The following is a 7,371-nucleotide window of genomic DNA, read 5'->3' as shown; positions in this document are numbered from 1 at the left end:
TTGGTAGACACGGGATTTGACCCTGTTTCATTGGTTTTCACTGGAGATTCTAGATTCGAGTCACACCTCATTGTGTGCAACATAATGACTTCTTTTTTTTTTTAAAGCACAATATATCTGCTTTATTTGAGTGGCTTTGTATATCGTTATGATTGTGTTATAGATGAAGAAAAGTTATTAAACACGGTGCTAATGATAGTGAAAGTGAAAACAAAAGAAAGGCTATCTATTTAGTAGTTAGAATAAAGTTACTCAGTATTTCGAGTTACGTAAATACGTCAGCATTTAAACACCTCCTACTAAAAGCTTGCCAATCTGAATAATCCTCCTTTAAACACAATTTTTGATATGGTTAAGGTTTTTAAGAAAGTGACTCTTGTAGAATAGCTGAACAGACAATACACATTTAGAAAAGAACAGCACAAGGATCAACCAGACTTGGGAAAAAATCAAAAACAACACAAGCCTTATGAAGAACTGAGTTCTTAAAATATTTTGGAGAGCATAGCTATAGGAAGAGAAGGCAATATTGGCAAGTTGATTGTTACATTTGTCAGCAAAAGCTAGCACTATTTTTTTGGCAATCTTTCAGGCACTGCAACTACTACTGCAAAATGAGATATAATCCATTAAACAACATATTCACAAATCAAAAAATATTTTAGTAATATTATGCTTCAGATTTAGAAGCAAATCAAGTGTTAAAACTCAACTGCTATAATAATTAACCCCAAAGATAACCATATCTGACAATAAAGCTTCCACAGAGTTATGACATCAGAATTATACTTTCTCTTGATATTTACTTATTTATTTTATTTTATTTTATTTTATTTTATTTATTTTATTTTATTTTATTTTTTATTTTTTTCTTGAGATGGCGTCTCACTCTGTCACCCATGCTGGAGTGCAATGGCATAATCTTGGCTCAGTGCAACCTCCACTTCCCAGGTTCAAGCAATTCTCCTGCCTCAGCCTCCTGAGTAGCTGGGACTACAGGCGCCCACCACCATGCCCAGCTAATTTTTATACTTATAATATAGACGAGTTTTCACCATGTTGGCCAGGATGGTCTCGATCTCTTGATGTGATCTGCCTGCCTTGGCCTCCCAAAGTGCTGGGATGACAGGCATGAGCCACCATGCCTGGCCTTCTCTTGATATTTAAACTTTTATGCCAGTCCAGAAAAATACAATAAATGTCAACAGTAAGTATGGTGTTGAGGTAGAAGTAGGACCAAACTTTTTCATAAGTTATTCAGTTGATAACAATATGACTTGGGTAGTAATTTCCTATGTGTCTACTTATACACAAATACAAAAAAGTAAAACAGAGATACTTCTAAATAAAAGGGTACACTAAGTTCTTAATAGTAACTCAATAAACTGGAACACTGTCAAAAAGCAGCAACTAGTGAATTTTTCAGTGTTTTTTTCTATTATCCAATATGTGAATTATGCTATTCCTTTCCAATTTCCCAAGCACTTTTTGTCCCAATCACCATTTCTGTGTTTGAAGAAAAAGTAACAAATGAAGTAACAAAACTAAATAAGGAAACAAACAAAACACAACTACAGTATCTGCAAAAGTTTGGTAGAAGACTGAAAGTGTTGAGTATAAGCATCTGGTGTTCTATTATAATTAGTTAACTGAAGAGTTTGTTAAAGACATACATTTCATAAGAAAACATGTTAGTTTGAAGTTATTGACCAGTATGTACCATCCCTAAGTATTAGTAACGAAATTCATGACAATAAAGAGCTATCTAACAAGAAAAATTAGTGACTACCAGCACCATCAACAACACTTTGTCTTTACACTTCATTACCACTTACCATGCATTATAATGTCTAGGATTGACTCTGATAGCATTTTGAAAACAAGCTAATGCTTTGTCTAATTCTTCAGTTAAGACAAACTCTCTCCCTAATAGAGTATAGGCATAAGCATAATTTGGATCCACTTGGATAGCTCTCTGGGAGAATTTAATTGCAATATCGTGTTCCCGCTGCAGACTGAAACAGTTCCCTGCAGCACACCAGGCCTCTGGCGAATTTTTATCCATGTCTGCTAAGTCTTTTGACAGAAATGAAAGAGAGACATCTTATTGAAGATGCTAAAGTGTTGTAGAGTAGATTTCCATGCGTTCGACTCTATAATTCTCAATCCTTCTAACTTCTGAGAATATTGTTTCAGCTTGCATGTACTCTGAAATTTCAAAATAGGCCCTTCCAATTTGGCACAGTACCCAACCAGTATTGTAGTGGTGAGAAGGTAGATGGCTCAAAATATTTATAGCTTCTTTGCAGTAGTATGAACACAAAGCTAAATAACCTATCCCCCTTTCACGAAGAAGGCTCGTCAAGCCTTCTGCTGCTTTTTGTAGATTAAAAGTCTGAATCTGATGTGTGATTGTGGATATTTTCTCTTCTGAATTGATGGAAGAGTCCAATTTTGTAATTTCCAGGTTGTCATTTATATTAGGTTGAGTTATTCCTCCATTATTAGTTTTAATTTTTGTTTTTCTGTTTGGGGTTTTAGGTGGAAACTTCATTTTTAATTTCTTCCTATTCTCTTTGGTTGTGGAAATGTCACTGGTAGAGTCGTGAAGTTTTTTGATGCAGTGCATTTGAGGGTGATGTCATAGTGGGGCTCATTACCTGATGTGTTGTACTTATTTATGGACCAGAACTTTCTGTTTGTGAAATAATTGGAGTTACCTCTCGGCTATTTCCACTCTGCGAGAAGACAGACTTTGCTCCAGTTTGGCCAATTCCGGCAACAGACTTTTTTGAAAGGGCTCCAGTGGATGGCACATCAATTACAGAGTGTGTGTTAGTGTCGTTTTGTAAATAAGATCCATCTCCAGGACGTGGGGTTTCTAATGGCAAAATCCCAAAACTTGGGGTTAATGGACTAACAACTGCTGGTCCTGTTAATAAACTTCGACCAGTTTTTGGTTTATTTTGAACCTGTTTAGATAATATGGAAGATCCTGTTCCCAGTGGGACAGTATCAGGTGAAATTACAGCTGAATCAATAGAAGACACTGGGGAATCTGTATTCAAGGAATATTTTGAATTGGAAGATTCTAAATTCAATCTGTTTAATTCAGTTGTGTCCTGGGGTGTTTCCATAAGAACGGTCTCAGACTGTCTGTGACATAAACTGTGATTAGGTACTTCTGTTTTGCAAGAGTTGGGCAGACAGTTGCTAAAGTTCTGTAAAGATGTGAATTTAAATGTTTGGTCAGGATCTGGCTTTTCACCTATTTCACATAATGATTCAAAGGGATACCAGAGGAAAGGATTTAAACTAAGTCTCTTTTTGTAACTTTCTGATCCTTTGCCAAGCCGATCTGTCTTGCAATATACATGTCCCAACAATGGAAGGAGAAAGCAAGCTGAGTCACCAAACTCAGTGACAATATCATCATGGCTTTTCTGCTTATTAAACACTCCACCAGATAAGATTTGTTCCCAGTCTGCAAGCTTACTGATATCAACACAACATTTTGCAGGCAGGTATTTGCATTGCGGTGTAGGACAACTGTGTCTTTTCAAGAGTCTATATGCTTTATAGGCCTTTTCTGGGCGTCAAGAACAGGTCGCCAGTAAAAACAAGGCTTCTTCTGAGTGTCCTTCTGCATAAAGGTGTTCTGTGAGAAAAAACCCATCTCGATAAGCATAGTGGTTTAGTGCTTGCCATATAGCATCATGGACGGGTTCCTGCAGCACTGTCATCCTCGAGGCAAAGGCACAATTTCTGCAGTGCCCCAGGAAACCCCCACCCCACCCACCCCCCTCCCCCCTGTAGCGGCTCCGGCCCGGCCAGCCTTGGCTCATTTAAAATCACCAGTTACCGGGGGATGGGGGAGGCCGAGCCAGAATGACTTCTTTACCCTGTCGACTCTGGAAAGCCCGGCCCCTTGTGATCCACTGCAAAGCGAAAGTCACCTCATGTTTGGAAAACGGATCCACTCCCAAGTTCAGTGGAGGGATGTGGCATGTACGACGAAGGACTCTCTTCCTTCTGATTTGGTCTGCACGGTGGGGCCTAAGGCTGGAGCTCTCTCTGTGCAGACCGCTGACTCCCTCTATCTTGGGTTCCATCGGCCCCACACTGGGACACAGGACTTGGCAGATTCTGGCCCTTCCTGGCCCTTAAGTCACTGTCAGAAACCCCATCTCGTGTTCAGATGCCCCAAATAACTGTGGCTCGTGCCTCTCTGGAAACATTGGAAATCTCTCCTCTACGCATGGTCACCTAAAACCCCAGGAGCTCGAGACACACGTCTGCCATCCACCTCACTGCTTTTGGGAGAGAATGCTGAGAGTGTCTTGCCGAATCTCTCTTGACTTGAGTTCTTCATGGGTGTGTGGTTAAGACGTAGTGAGACCAGGTGTGTTAACTCAGGCCGGGTGCTGGTGGCTCATGCCTGTAACCCCAACACTTTGGGAGGTCGAGGCTGTAGGATCCCTTGAAGAATCGCCTAACCCTGGGGAGGTTGAGGCTTCAGTGTGTGAGCCATAATGGTGTCACTGCGTTCCAGTCTGGGTGAAAGACAGAGTGAGGCCCTGTCACAGGCAGGCAGGCAGGCAGGCAGGCAGGCAGACAGACAACAGCTGTATTATGATCTTCTCAGGGTAGGAAGCAAAAATAACAGAATACAGCACTTAATTCTTTTTTTTTTTTTTTTGGGATGGTGTTTCACTCTTGGTGCCTATGCTGGAGTGCAATGACACCATCTCGGCTCACCGCAACCTCCACCTCCCGTGTTCAGGTGATTTTCCTGCCTCAGCCTCCTGAGTAGCTGGGATTACAGGCATGTGCCACCACATCCGGCTGATTTTGTATTGTTAGTAGAGACAGCATTTCTCCATGTGGGTCAGGCAGGTCTCGAACTGGCCACGTCATGTGATCTGCCCACCTAGGCCTCCCAAAGTGCTGGGATGACAGGTGTCAGCCATTGTGACCAGCCAGCTACGTTTTCTTTTAAATTTTCAATTTTAATCTATTTATTATTGTCATTATTATTATTATTATTATTATTATTTTGAGACGAAATTTCACTCTGTTGCCCAGACTGGAGTGCAGTGGCATGATGTCGGCTCACTGCAAGCTCTGCCTCCCGGGTCCACCCCATTCGCCTGTATCAGCCTCCCAAGTAGGTGCGACTACAGGCTCCCGCCACCATGGCTGGCTAATTTTTTGTATTTTGAGTAGAGACGGGTTTTCACTGTGGTAGCCAGGATGGTCTCGATCTCCTGATGCCCGTGATCCGCCCACCTCGGCCTCCCAAAGTGCTGGGATTACAGGCGTGAGTCACCATGCCCGGCCTATTTATCTATTTATTAACTTTGAGTCCAGGTTCTGAAACCAGTTAGTTTTTGTATTTTTTTAGAGACGAGGTTTCACCATGTTGCCAAAGCTTGGATCGAGGGATCCACCTTCCCTCGCCTCCCAAAGTGCGGAGATGACAGGCATGAGCCTACCGCACCCGGCTCCCCCCTTCCACCCCCAGCTTATCACTCAGGTGCCCGACGCCCAGCAGTGGTGTGTGTTTCCCACCCCCAGCGCCCCCTCCTCCGGTCGCCGCCATGGTGTCCGCGAGTGGGTCCTGAGGGAGCTCGTTGGTGTGGAGGTCAAGGCAGTTGAGTGAGACACGCCCCTGCCACGCAGGGAAGGGCGCTGCCTGGTCTGGTGAGTGCAGGTCCCATACTCCCCTCTGGCAGGTGTGCGCGGGGCATGTTAACGATCGCGGTGGGCTGGGGCAGGTGAAGAGTGTGCCGGCCAGCCGCCGAGGGGCTAGCATTCTGCCTCCGACAGGTTGTCTGTGGGTTTACTTGGAGGTGCTTTGCCTGGGAGATAGGAGGTGGGTGGACGCGGAGTCCTTAGGGGATTGCGCTCACGTGCAGCTGTGAGGTCCTCTGCCCAGACCGCGAAGGCTCAAGGTTGCCGCATGCAGATTTTTCCTGGTACCGCAAGCCCCCTCCCTTCCCCAGGCAACCCTGAGCACCTCTGCGGGCCCGACGAGGGGTGACTGGCGGGTGGGGAATGTGACCCACCCTCGGTGAGAAAGCGTTCTCTAATGATCCGAGAGGTGTGCCTTTGGGGTACCGGATCCCCCGGCCTGCCGCCTCTCTCTGCGTTATGGTAGCACTGCCGTAGCAACTTGCTTGCAGAGGACACTCCTCCACTTCCCCGTCGATGGGGCGAGGGGGGAAGAGAGAGGGTTGCCCGGCCTCCACGGTGGGGACCGAGAGTGGCTCGTTGCCTACTGTGTGGCCCACGCCTCCTCCTTCCGAGTCTGTGCGTGAGCGGTGGCTGTGCCCGGCGTTCCGTCCGGTGCGTGACCCGCTCCACTGCAAGCTGGCTCTTCGCCTGCTCCCCTGTGGAGTAGCGACCGTGCCAACGACCACATTTGCATGGCATGGGGTTGGGCCACCTGGCCATGGGAAGCATCCCAAGTAGGGGGCGCATTGTTCTCCTGGAGCTTGACCAGGTTGGAGGATCGACGGGAAATGAGCAATGTGGCCTTGGCATTGGGTTTGTGGCTGAGGTCGCTTTGGGGTCCTAATGGCAGGACCTGGGGCTGATGAGGTGGGTCTTGGTGAGTGCCGAGGGCCATCCGTCATCCTAGGTGTGGAGCTGTGGGACCTCCCTCGTGCCTGTGGTTGTGGGATCCCATGGCCGTGTTTTCCTGGTGGCCCAGCCGTGCCTGAGGTTTCTCCCCGAGCCGCCCCTCTGTGGGCTCCCCGGTGCCCTTGCCCTCGCAGTCCCTAGCCTTGCCTGTCTGTGCCCCCCTCCATGCCCACTGATCCTCTCTCCCTGAGCGGCTCAGCAGCTTAGGCTCTGGTGGCCCCGTCTGGGACTAAACCCAGCTCCGCCTTGTGGGGCACTGCCACCGGCCACTGTTTGGCCTGTTGTCCATGTCTCTGGGCGCACGCCTTTGGGACCAGGTCGGCGGCGCCCCACATGGGCCTTGTGGGCACCTGGAGGGTTTAGGGTCGGCCTGCAGCACATGTGGGGGAGAGGGTTCTGGGGGCTGGACGCGATGGCGGCAGCGGTGGCAGAGCCGCGGGCCCACCGAAGGCCAGTCGGATGCTCTAGGTGCTGCGCTGAGCCACCTTCATGCTCGGAGGGCAGTAGCAGTGAGATCTCAGGCACTGCGGTCTGCCTCTCATTCGCTGCCCAAACTTCAGGGCCACCGCGCGCCCGCCGCACGTGAATGGCCGCCAGTCCCTCGCAGCTGCCGTGTACGGGTCAGGCAGTCTGCCTCCTCGCACGTGGGCGTGAAGGGTTGGGAGTGGTGAGCCGGTGGGGGGGTGTTGTGTCTTGTGGGTGGATGGGATGTCCCGTTCGCCACCC

The 7,371-nt window shown here is 47.5% G+C and overlaps 1 pseudogene; it reads right to left on the bottom strand.

Annotated features, from left to right (window-relative positions):
• Nucleotides 1-285: 285 nt before the first annotated feature.
• Nucleotides 286-3,743, bottom strand: LOC100433670 (cell division cycle protein 27 homolog; annotated as a pseudogene).
• Between the last annotated feature and the right edge of the window lie 3,628 nt (nucleotides 3,744-7,371).

The sequence above is a fragment of the Pongo abelii genome, chromosome 16 (assembly GCF_028885655.2).
Source record: "Pongo abelii isolate AG06213 chromosome 16, NHGRI_mPonAbe1-v2.0_pri, whole genome shotgun sequence".
NCBI classification, from domain to species: domain Eukaryota; kingdom Metazoa; phylum Chordata; class Mammalia; order Primates; family Hominidae; genus Pongo; species Pongo abelii.
Note: the sequence above shows the minus strand (reverse complement) of the source record. Positions and strands in the feature narration are given on the sequence as shown.